The following is a 12,050-nucleotide window of genomic DNA, read 5'->3' on the forward strand; positions in this document are numbered from 1 at the left end:
AGGGCAGGTGTCCTGACGGTGTGTGTGTGTAAGCAGGGCTAGGGTTCACACAGGCTCACTCGCTCTTAAGCTGGGCAGCAGGGGAGAGAGCAAAGGATAACTTACCGGCCTTACACAATCTCCCAGTTTCTATAGTTTCAGCCTTGGCTGTGCTTATAGGGGTGTTAACGTAAAAAGCCATTGAAACCTGTAAAGAATTTTTGTGAGTTTATTTGAGCCAAACTGTCGACATATGCCGGGAAGCAGAACCTCAACGAATTAAGATAATGTTCCGGAGAATTGGCGGGGTTACATTTGTATTTATACATTTGCCATCAAGGGAGGTTCATAGATAGGTTATATGAAATTCATTGGTGACAGATTAAGGAGGAGGGATAAAGCAAAGCAGGGAAACCCCTGGGATTGGATAAAAAGTAAAATGATGGACACATACTTAGGTGGGTGCAGGATTAATTAACATGATGATGAAGGAATCTGTGGTATCTGTCCTGGGCCCAGCACACCTGGCTGTGCCCCAGGGGCTCCAGTAAAAGGGAAGTTACAAGTTACCCAGACATTTCAAGGGTATGTTATCATAGATGCAAAAAGACAGATAGGCTCAGTGAAGGTAAAGGCTGACCTTGTCAGTGAAGATACTGGCCTACAATGTAACTGCCCACCAAAACTGCTTTAGTTCAAGTTTCATTTCAGACCATCCTTTGTGGTGACTTTAGGTCTCTGAGTTTGCAAGACCGCCATGCAGGCCTCCCCTGAGCCTGTCAGGTCAGCCTGTGGCCCCTTTCGTCCACAGAGGTGATGGGAAGAGCCCTAGAGTTGTAAAAGCCCAGAGACCGAATCAGTTTCCACAAGAAAGAGGGAAAACACAGGAACATGCAAGAGGAGGTGGGAGGGTGAAGGGTGAAGAGAGAAGCAGCTCATGCTAGGGGTTGCTCTTTGTTTTTGCTTTGTCTTCTTTTGTTTTGCAAGAGAGAGGAAGACTGAGGAGCTATTGAGAGTATAAAGAGGCTTGGAGAGGCTGTCTGGGTGCTGGGTGCTCTGTGACGCTGTGGGCAGGGATCTCTGGAAAGCCCGGGATAGAGTGTAAGGTTCCGGAACTGGACCAGCATGCCTTCAGATGTGGCCCTGCTGAAGGAGACCCTGGTGGGGAACCAAAAAGGCCTAATTTTATTCTGGTTACAACTTCCTGGAAGACAACGTGTCTTACTCAGTATCCATTCTCTCTTTCCTTCCTAAGGAAACCACAATCTGTCACCCAGACACAACGCATTTCCCGGCCTCCCTTGCCACACCAGCAGCCATGTGACCAACCAATGAGGTATCTGCAGAGGCTGCTGGAGGGCTTATGGGACAGTCTGGGTTTCCTGCAGACTCACCCCTTCCGTGTCACCCTTCTCCGTTTTCTTCTTCCTGGAACATGTGGTCAGGGGGCATTTGTGAGGATGAAAGCCATGAGCAAAGGGTAATGGGGCAGAGGGACCAAAGGGGCCTGCCTCGGGCAGCCTGATTTCTTGCCACAGCGACAGGGTCTGTCACCAGCCTCTGAGGGCAGTTCTATCTGATCTGGTGGCCTCACCAAGGCGGAATCTGCTTAGAAAATGGGGACCAGCCCCCAAACCACAGTAGCAAAAATAAGTCAGGAGGTTGGGGCATCATTCCAGTCCTGCCTCTCTGGTGCCCCATGACTGACAGGGCAGGGCCTCCATCCACAGACTGCACCCAGAGGCGGGGCCACTGGCAGAGTGTGAGGCGGGACTTGGGGAAGGGGGATCAGCAGGTATTCTGTGGGGACTGAAGGCAGGAGGAGGAAGAGTTGGAAAGTGCATTCCTACTCCCATCCCACGTGGGAACTTCTGCAGCCCTACACCCCACCTACTCATTTTCATTCTCTCTGGGGTTGAAGGAAAGAGAAAGCAGGGCAGCAGTGGCCAGACTGCCTCGTCTCGGTGGCTCCTAAGCTGGTCATTGTATCCTGCTAAAGGGCCAGCTCCCTACCCCCACCTGCGGGCACTGGTCAGGTGCCCACCGATTTCTGCCCCACCCCAACCACTTGTCAAATGCACTTGTTACTAGACCTCAGAGATACACCAGACTTGGTTGGGAGACAGGAGCTTCACTTCTCTGCTCAGCAACTGGCGTGGCCCTTAGCTGGACAAGCCAGGCCTGCTCTGGACTTCAGGTGTTCCTCACCTGTAAGCAGAGGGCTGCCCTGGCAATGGTCCCCACAGGCCCATGCTGGTCTGTGGCGGTGTAATGATGATGATGATGACTATTATTGACGGGATGTTTCCTGTGATAAGTGCTTTTCACATATTAACTCATTTACTCTCATAACCACTCCGGGAAGTGTGTGCTATTGTCACCTTCACTTCATAGATGATAAAACCGGGGATCAGAGAGGGTAAGTAACTTATCTGAGGTTCTTCAGAATATGAGTGGTGGAGCCTACCTTTGAACTCAGGTAATCTGACCCCAGAGTCCATGAGCTAACTCAGTACATTTAAGCTGCCATGTAATAAGGAAAAACTAAGAAGGATAATGAGCATGTGTGTATATTGATGTCCATGCGTCCACACACACATATTTTAACAGGTTTGTGTAATGCCTGCATAAATTTAAAACTGCCTTTCTGGGAAAGAACTGGGATATATTCTTTATGTTAAAAGTAAGAGAATAAGTCCTCTATATTTTTTATGTTAAAGTGTCCTTTTCTGAGATGATGGCAGAAAATGAGCATTTTATTTGTTCAATTGGCAAAATAACAATTGACATCCTATTGTATTGTTCATTGCCCTTCCCCCCATGGGAATAGACCATGAAATTAAAAGTCTGGGAGCCCCTGGACGACAGGGACTCACAATCCTTTGTGACTTAAATAGGTTCAGATCTTCAACCTCCAGATCAGGGGACGTAGGCCACACGTGCCGGGAGACGTCCTTCCAGAGGTTGGGTTACGCACCTGGTGCCCCCGTCAGCCCAGCAGGAGAAGGGCCTAGAAGGGCCTGCTGATCACTTGCCTGTTGGAGATTCTGCAAATACTTGATTCGTAAAGAAAACTTGTCTGGCCTGGCCTGGCCCCAGCGTTAGCTCCAGCCTCTTCTGTCCGTGTCGACCCCTGGAATAGGCACCATAGAAAGAATGAATCTGAAATTACTCAGTGAGATATTTTAATTGGGACCAGGTCCCAAACATAACCTCCCCTTTCCCAATCTAGAGTGCCTGGTACCAAAGCCAAACAAGCTCTAACCTGAGAGGAAGCAAAGGCAGAACTTGGGTTACCTTGAGGCCACCTGTTGAAAGCGATTGTTCTCCAAGGGCATGGATCCCAGGAAGCCTGGAACTGATCCGAAACAGGACCAGCAGCATTAGGGGCAGGGCGTTGGTGTTTTCTTTAATGTTGGTTAACTCTTGTTTGGAGGCTAATGTAGAACAAATAATTTGGGGGAAGGAATTTGTGTAGCCCTATGTTGTCACTTTTTTTCTTACCAAATGTCTCAGGGTCCCTCATGAAGGAAGGACATTTGCTAACATCCAAATAGTTAGCAGTCAGGGAAATTCTTAGGAAGGCAGCGGAAGCCAGCTCTGCTTCTGCTATGGGGTCTGCATGCTTAAAACCCAGCAAAGAATTAGAGTTGGTGGGCCGGAGTCTGCCCAAAATGAACTAAAATGAAATAAATGCAGGGTTAGTATTTGTGGAAAGGGGAGGCGGGAGCCCTTTTATTTCTTTCTAGCAAACAAACAGAGAATCAAAGGACTGGTGAGGGCTACCCATTTGGCAGAAATCTAAGAAATTAGAGCAAAAGGAACATAAATAGCCAAAAAGTCTTCCAGTTTTGCAAACCAGATGTGACCCTGGAATTGGGTGTAATGAAGAAGAAAAACAGCTGTCGGGTATGTTATGTGGTGACTTCGACAACATCATTCTTCCATCATCAAAAGCGGCTTTGACAGCTTCGTCATTTGCAGGAAGATTAAAACTAGAGAAAGGAAGACGTGCTCAATCACAGCACTCATCCGATTCCCTCGCTCTGCTGGGAGACCCAGGCTGTGGCCTGAACTGCTCATGGAGCCCAGCAACTAAAAGTGTTTTTTTCTGGTGATGGGATTGTAGGAAATGAAGTTGACAGAGTGGCTGTTCTATTGAGAAAAAGACTTGCAGCCATAGTGGCCCATCAGAACACCAAAAAAACCCCACAGAACAAAGGAAAACATGACTGGCAAGAGCCCTTATTAAGGCTGCAGTCCCACAGTTTCAAAGTAGCAGCAACCCACCTACAAATGAAAACTGGAAATTTGAATTTTTTGAGCTTTTTGTGGGATGGGGGTTGGGGAGGAACAGTGTACTTTCTATGGGTGGGTCCAAGGAAATGATTTCTGGTCCTTGCTACATGCCCATAGTTTAAATAATCCATTATTTCGTCAATTGTACCTTTGACTCTCCTATTGGCTCTCTTTCTTCAGCCTGTACGCAAGTGATAGAAAGCATTGTCACTGCCCGACATGCTCAGACCATTCCATCGTAGACATTGACCTGGTCCCTTTCCAGCTACAGCCCGAGCACGCATCCTTCTGCCCAGCCATGTTGCTTTCCTGAAAGGGAAGTCCACGGGCCACCCTGGTGGGATTGCCACATAAAGTACAGGACACTCATTAAATTTGAATTTCAGACAAGCAACAGATAACTGAGGCACACTTATATTTAAAGCGTTATTTATTGCTTACCTGAAATTTAAATTTTAGCTGAGTTCACATTTAACTGGGCATCCTGGGTTTTTACTTGCTAAATGTGACAATCCCACTGATTTTGTCCCCTGTCCTGAGTGTCCATTTGCTTCTCAGCCCATTGAAACCTCTCTGTTGATACTCCTCTCCCCAACTTCCCCTGAGGGACCACCTAAGGACGAAGGCCAGAGGAGGCGTTTGTAGGCCTTACAGCAGGGACCTCTCTGGAGTGTTCGGCAGACACTGCTGGTGCCCCCTGCCTCGTGGCGGGGCTGTCTTCTCTCGTGGTTCCATGGCGCTTCACACTCTGTTTTCTCCATCTTTCTGTGGCAGCCCTTCTCTGCTTTCTTCATGCCCCCCCCCACCACACACACACGCACACACACACACACACACACACACACACACACACCTTGTTAAGCTGCCCTGTGCTTGGTTGGTGCTCCCCAGGGTCCTGTTCTTTAGCCTTCAGCACTCTCTATACACAGAGCTGTGTCTGCTATCATGGTTCTCCCCCTGCGCAGCCTCACTGGCCTCAGCTGCCCTGAGCAGCTTCACCTGCTCATCCATCATCCTGGCCACAGGCACCAGTGTGCATCTCACAGGGAGACCTGCTGGCCCTGGGCCTTTGAGAAGGGCTCAGTGTCAGGGAAGAGAGCGCCTTCTCCAGGGGTCAGAGCACCGGCCTCAGGATTGATCGGCTCTCAATTACAAGGTCGCATCCCAGTCAGTCCTGGTGCTCCAGAGCCAGACAGGGGGTCCTGCTTCCTTCCCGCGTCGCCTCTTCTCTCGGGATATCTCACAGGGAGACCTGCCGGCCCTGGGTCTTTGAGAAGGGCTCAGTGTCAGGGAAGAGAGCGCCTTCTCCAGGGGTCAGAGCACCGGCCTCAGGATTGATCGGCTCTCAATTACAAGGTCGCATCCCAGTCAGTCCTGGTGCTCCAGAGCCAGACAGGGGGTCCTGCTTCCTTCCCGCGTCGCCTCTTCTCTCGGGATCCCTTCAGCACGCATTTACTCCACGTCAGGTGCATTCTTGCTTTGCTTTTCTTACTTTTGTTGCTGTGAATGATTATTATTTCTACAAACACACACCCACACCATCTGATTGGGAACAACCTGGGCTCTCCTCCGGCAGCCTGTGCCCTGCTGGAAGGCAGCAACGGACAATACCTCATGGGGAATGCTTAGTACATAGGGATGACTATAATCATAAGAACTGAGCTGCAAAGGGTGAGGAAGAGATTTTTGGGAGAATAACAAGGAGACTGTGAGGGAGAGGATGTCCTCAACCTGCTGAGATCTGGTGTCTTTACCCAACAACCTACAAAAACTGCTCTCAAGGTTGCTGGTCTCCTCAGTTGCCCAATCCAATAGGTATTTTCCAGTACGTACCAATTTCCCAGCACTTCCATCCTCCGAGGCATTGGATCCTCCATGCTACTATTGTTTTTATCTTTCTAAAATAATTTTATTATATAGCTGATTATATAGCAGGTTTGTTAGGCTATCTAGGTATATTCTAGTGGGGATAGGAGGTGAGGCTAAAATATATCATTAATTAATCAATAACATGGCAAGTGGTCATAAATGTTTAAAGTTGAATAAAGCAGGAAAGGTGATAGAGTCTCTTTGATAAGGTGAAAAATGAAGACAGGAAAGGAGCCATGGGGACAGCTGGGGAAAGATTGCCCTGGAGAAAAAACAGTGAATTCAAATGAACAAGGAGGGAATATGCAAATGGGGTTAGGGTGTTAGAATCAGAGCAGGGTGGTGGGGGAAGTAAGAGATGAAGTCAGAGAATTGACAGGAGTGACTGGTCATGAATAGTCCTGTCAGCTGTGGTCAAGGCTTTTGAGCCTACTCCGTATGAGATAAGAAGAGGTAGGAAAATTTGATGGTGGCTTAGACTAGAGTGGTACTGGTAGAGGTGATGATAAGTGATTGGACTTGAGGTGTAACTGACAGGATGTGTGGATGGATTGCATGTGAAATGTAAGAGAAGGAAACACTAACTCTAAATGTTTTGTCCTGAATAATTAGTAAGATGCCATCATTGAGAAGAAGACTACAGGGTACACAGATTTGAGAGGGGAGGAATCAAGTTTAGTTTAATACTTAAGTTTATAATACCTATGGAACATCTGGTGGAGATGTGTAACAAGTAGGCAGTTGAAAAGAGGAATTGAACATAGGACAGAGTTTGGAGATGGGAATATAAATCATCCACATGTAATTTTATTTAAAAGCCATGGACTTGGTGGGTCATCTAGAGAGTAAATGTAAATAGAAAAGAAATCAGGAAGAGCTAGCAGAAGAGACTGAGAAGGAGCCTCTACGGAAGTAGGAGCAATGAAAGTGATTTCCCAAAGGCCAAGGACTTCAGGAAGGAGGGTGAGCAAACAAAACCACCATGAGATACCACTCACACCTGTTAGAATAGCTATTCTCAAAAGACTGGAGATAAAAAGTATTGGTGGGGATGTGGTGAAAAGGGAACACTTGTGCACTATTGCTGGAATTGTAAATTGGTGCAGCCACTATTGAAAACAAACAGTATGGAGTTTGCTCCAAAAATTAAAAATAGAACTACCATATGATCCAGGAATCCCATTTTTAGGTATTTATCTGAAGAAAATAAAATCACTATCTCAAGAGATATTATCACTCCTGTGTTCATTGAATCATTATTTACAACAGCCAAGATATGGAAGCAACTTAAGTGTCCATTGTTAGATAAATGGATAAAGTTGTCACACACACACACACACACACACACACACACACACACACACTGGAATATTATTCAACCATATAAAGGAAGTCATTGCCATTTGAGACAACATGGGTAGATCTTGAAGGCATTATGCCAAGTGAAATAAGTCAGAAAGAGAAAGACAAATGCCATATGATTTATATGTGGAATCTAAATGAAAACACACACAAAACGAACTCATAGATACAGAGAACAGATTTTGGCTGCCAGCAGGTATGGGGGTGTGGGCGTGGGGGGAGGGCAAATTGGGTGAAGGTAGTTAAAATGTAAAACCCTGGGGATGTAATGTACAGCATGGTGACTATAGTTAACAATACTTCATTGCATACGTTGTTAAGAGCGTAGATCTTAAAAGTTCTCATCAACAGAAAGAAAAAACTATAATTCTGTGTGGTGTCAGATGTTAGCTAGACTTATTGTGGTGATTATTTCACAATTACAAATACCAAATTTTTTTATACACCTGAAACTAATATAATGTTATACAGCAATTATATCTTTTTAAAGTTTTTAAAAATTGATTTTAGAGAGAGGAAGGGAGAGAGAGAGAAACATTAATGTGAGAGAGAAACATCAGTTGCCTGCTGCATGCTCCCAATCGGGATCGAAGTCACAACCTAGGCATGTGCCCAGACCGGGAATCGAACCTGCCACCTTTTGGTGTATGGGATGATGCTCCAACCAACTGAGCCACACCAGCTAGGGTGACATCAATTACATCTTAATTTTTAAAAGGCATGATAAGGTATGTTTAACTGAGGGGCTATATAAGAAAGAATGAAGGGTGACCATGTGTCTGACAGATGGAGGACATTGGTGGCCTGAACTTTTTCAGTGAGATGATGGAGCCAAAGCATGACCAGAGAGGATTCAAGAGGGAGAAGATGAGAGGGCAAGTTTAGATAGTTTTTTCAGTAAGTTTAGTAAAGAATAGAGAAATGGGGCAATAGCTAGAGCAGGAATATGGATCAAGGGAGACGTTTTTTGTTCTATTTTCTAAATGGAAGATATTATAGCATTTTGAGCAATTTTCAAGATCCACTGAAAGATTCCAGGGCTTTTCAAAGAAATGGCTGCTTTCAGGACTGGAGAGAAAAAATACAAAATGAGGCTGGAGCATCGTGTGCCAAATGTCCAGAAGTGTTTGGAGAATGATGGAGAAATGGCAACAGGACCCAGAAGCCAGCCTGAAGGTGCTGGTACCAGTCAAATTAAGAGGCAATTTGAACATCAAAATACATGTTAGTAACAGACTATTACCCGTTGAGTAAAAGGCCAACCCGTGAATCAGCAGGCTATGGCCTGTGGACCAAATCTAGCCTGCTGTCTGTTTTGTGTGGTTTATACAAGTAAACTTTTGCAATCAATTTGATAATAGGGGACACTAACTTTGAACCCTAAGTAAGTCTAATCTCGCCCCCCCCCCCAAAAAAAGAACTCCATTCTTATTAGGAGAACTGCATTGCAAAAATATATACGTAATAATTATGTTTTTCATTTCATCAGTGAAATTTTATGGACATTTTTTCCTCTTATTATAAAAGTGCCTAGATAATACCCTCAGTTTGGCCTCTTGGCCTGCAAACCTGAAATATTTCCTAGATAGTAATGTCTCTCCTCATTCCCACAAGGAGTTTGCTGACTCGGGTCTAAACTAATATAAATAAACATATGAATAAATTTAATGTTTGATGAGGAGTATATCTAAATAGTGTCACAGTCCTTCCCACAAATTACTTTTTAATCACAAAGGAGCAAAGGAACACACTGCCATGGAGAAGCCTAGCGGACACTAACTTCAGCGATGGAGGCACGCCCATTCATGACAAGACAAATTAACCTTGAACTCCACTGACAGGACCCAACAAGAAAAACATCTTCCTCTATCATTGCTCCTGAATCCAATCAGAAGGAAACAAACTAACCCACCATGAGGGACCTCTACAAAATAACTGCCTTTCATCTTCAAAAAGGTCAAGGTGATGAAAGTCAAGGAGAAATGAAGGAACCTGTCGGCATGGGAGACACACACACAGCTCGCTGGCTAGAGAGAAACAAATCATAAAACTAAATATCAAAAAAAGAGAGAGAGAGAAAAAGAGAAGAAAATTAAAATGAAACATTTGAAGTTGGGACGGAAGCTTGAAAAAGATAAAACAGGAAAAAAAGACCCTTACAAATGATTATTTTTAAAGCTAAGTGTTTAAGAATCTTTTAAAATAAAAATTAAATATTTCAAAAGAAAACATCGTAAAATTATGTATAAAACATAAATAATAAAAGCTAAGCCCTTCGGAGGAACAAAAACATGATAGGGTAAGATAATAAAAAGATAAATGTCCTTAGGGAACAAACAAGAACAAAAAGCTAGATATTTCAAACAGTTTACTTCCAAACACTTTCCTGCCGATGAGGAGGACCAAAAAGACAAATGATTGCTAATGAGCAGGGAGCATAGTCACAGACGTTGCTAAAAAAAAATATATATATATATAAATAGTAGAAAAGAGTCTAAAGAATAAGCATCACTTTCCTGGCCTGCAAAGAGAAACTAAATCCCAAAGGAAAATTAAAGACAGAACTTCCTTTCTACTTTAACCCAGGCAGTTAGCAGACACCCCAGGGATACCCCCTGGGAGGAGAGCATGGGGGTCACTGTCCTCAGAATGTCCCCTCCCCTTGCCTGTCATTTAAAAACAGTGGTTTCCTGCCCTAGCTGGTTTGGCTCAGCGATTGGAGTGTTGGCCCTCAGACTGAAGGGTCCCAGGTTCGATTCTGGTCAAGGGCACGTACCTCAGTTGCAGGCTCAATCCATGGCCCCAACTGGGGCACATGTGGGAGGCAACCAATCAATGCGTCTCTCTCAAACAAGGTTTCTCTCTGTCTCTCCCCCTCCCTTCCACTCTCCCTAAAAAATCAATGAAAAAATATCCTTGGGTGAGGATTAACAAAACACAAAACTCAGTGGTTTCCTAGCAAGTAATCAGGAAATATTAAGCCAAGAGGTTCCACCTGGCCTTGCAGAAGCCCCAAAAAGCTGCTGTGCTGTCAGCTTCATGCTGTAGCGCCTGTGTTTGAAGCGTCCCCGGTTGTCCCGGGCCTGACTCCGGGAGAGTAGTACTTGGTGAGAAGCAAGTGCAGTGTTAGAGGGTTCTCTGGCTGGGCTTTTGGGGGTTCATTCAAGTTGCTTCAACAAATGGGAAGGAACACACACACAGGGACCCAGGAAAAGATGAACAACCAGATCTCGGGAGAAATGGAGGTTGGAGGGTGTTCATGACCCTTTGCCCTTGGGCTCCATTGCTATGAGAATGACTGCTATCGACTGAAGGTTTGTGTGCCCCAGCTCCCAAGTCATATGTTGCAACCGAACACCCAAGATGATGGAACTAGGAGGTGGGAGGTAGTTAGGTCATGAGGGAACAGCTCTCATGAGGTGAATTAATGTCCTATAAAAGAGGCCTCGCAGAGGTCCCTGGCTCTCCCACCCTGTGAGGACACAGCGAGAAGACAACTGTCTATGAGTCAACAAGCAGCCCCTCACCAAGCACTGAATCTGCCACACCCTGATCCTAGACCTCCAGCCTCCAGAACTGTGAAAAGTCAATATTTATGAGCATCGCAGTCTGTGGTGTTATAGCAGCCCGAGTGGGCTCAGTGACTTTACAATTATTTTCTCTATTCACTGTGTCAGCTTTCCTTTCTCAATCCATGAGCTTTATACAATGCGACATCATATCAATTTAGTTATAGATAGGTATGGATATGTGTAATAAGATACTGAAATACAATTCTTTCTCCCTCAGTTTGGACTGAGAACCCAAAAGCTTAGCACAAAGCCATAGGTACAAAGCAACCCCACATTCCAGAGTAAGGTGCTAAGCCATCTATGCAGGACTTGCAAAGAAGATCTATGAACATCCATTCTGCAGCCCTAAGCATACCAACCACCCTGAGAATATTAAAGGCTTGAGATCAAAGTGGAAGTGGCGTTGATTCTTTCATTTTTTTTTTTTGGCGGGGTGTTGGGGGGCGGGGGCGGAGCAGGGGGCAGAGTTATAGAAGTGTTATAGAAGAGGAGAGAAGCTTACCCTTCACATTAAACCAAGTGATTAGATTTTTAAGGGACCACTTGGAGAATATATTAGACATTACTAGACTGGTGCTGAACCTATGCCTATAACAGTATCAAAAGCAAGAGACTGTGGCTGACTAGTTAGTGCATTGTCATAGAGGAGTAGAGAGAGCTGTACCCCCATCATGGTAAGAGGGAAATGCTGATAGAAGCCTAGAATAGAGATGGTGGCCTGGAGCTATCTATAAAGAGACCCTGGCCCTGAAGACTGCTTGGAAGAACTGAGGGGCCCCAACAAGAGCCCAAAGGATTAAAGGATCTGGATACTAAAGTATACCCATGAGCTAAGGGAGGAATGACAGATGAGCAGCCGCCATCAGAAGCCACCATCAGAAGACTCCAACAGGGACAAGAAACATAAGACCCAAGAGGACAAAGTCAGCTTTAAACATCCAGTGGTCGGCAAACTGCGGCTCGCGAGCC

General features: G+C 45.3%; 1 long non-coding RNA gene across 1 annotated transcript in view; it reads right to left on the minus strand.

Annotated features, from left to right (window-relative positions):
• Nucleotides 1–3,289: 3,289 nt before the first annotated feature.
• The window catches only part of LOC107184398, an 11,405-nt gene continuing 2,644 nt past the window's right edge, over nt 3,290–12,050 (minus strand). Inside the window, exon 3 of the long non-coding RNA XR_001515231.1 lies at nt 3,290–3,416. This is a non-coding gene — a long non-coding RNA (uncharacterized LOC107184398). The remainder of the gene's footprint in view (nt 3,417–12,050) is intronic.

Source organism: Myotis davidii, unplaced genomic scaffold, assembly GCF_000327345.1.
Source record: "Myotis davidii unplaced genomic scaffold, ASM32734v1 scaffold246, whole genome shotgun sequence".
NCBI lineage: Eukaryota > Metazoa > Chordata > Mammalia > Chiroptera > Vespertilionidae > Myotis > Myotis davidii.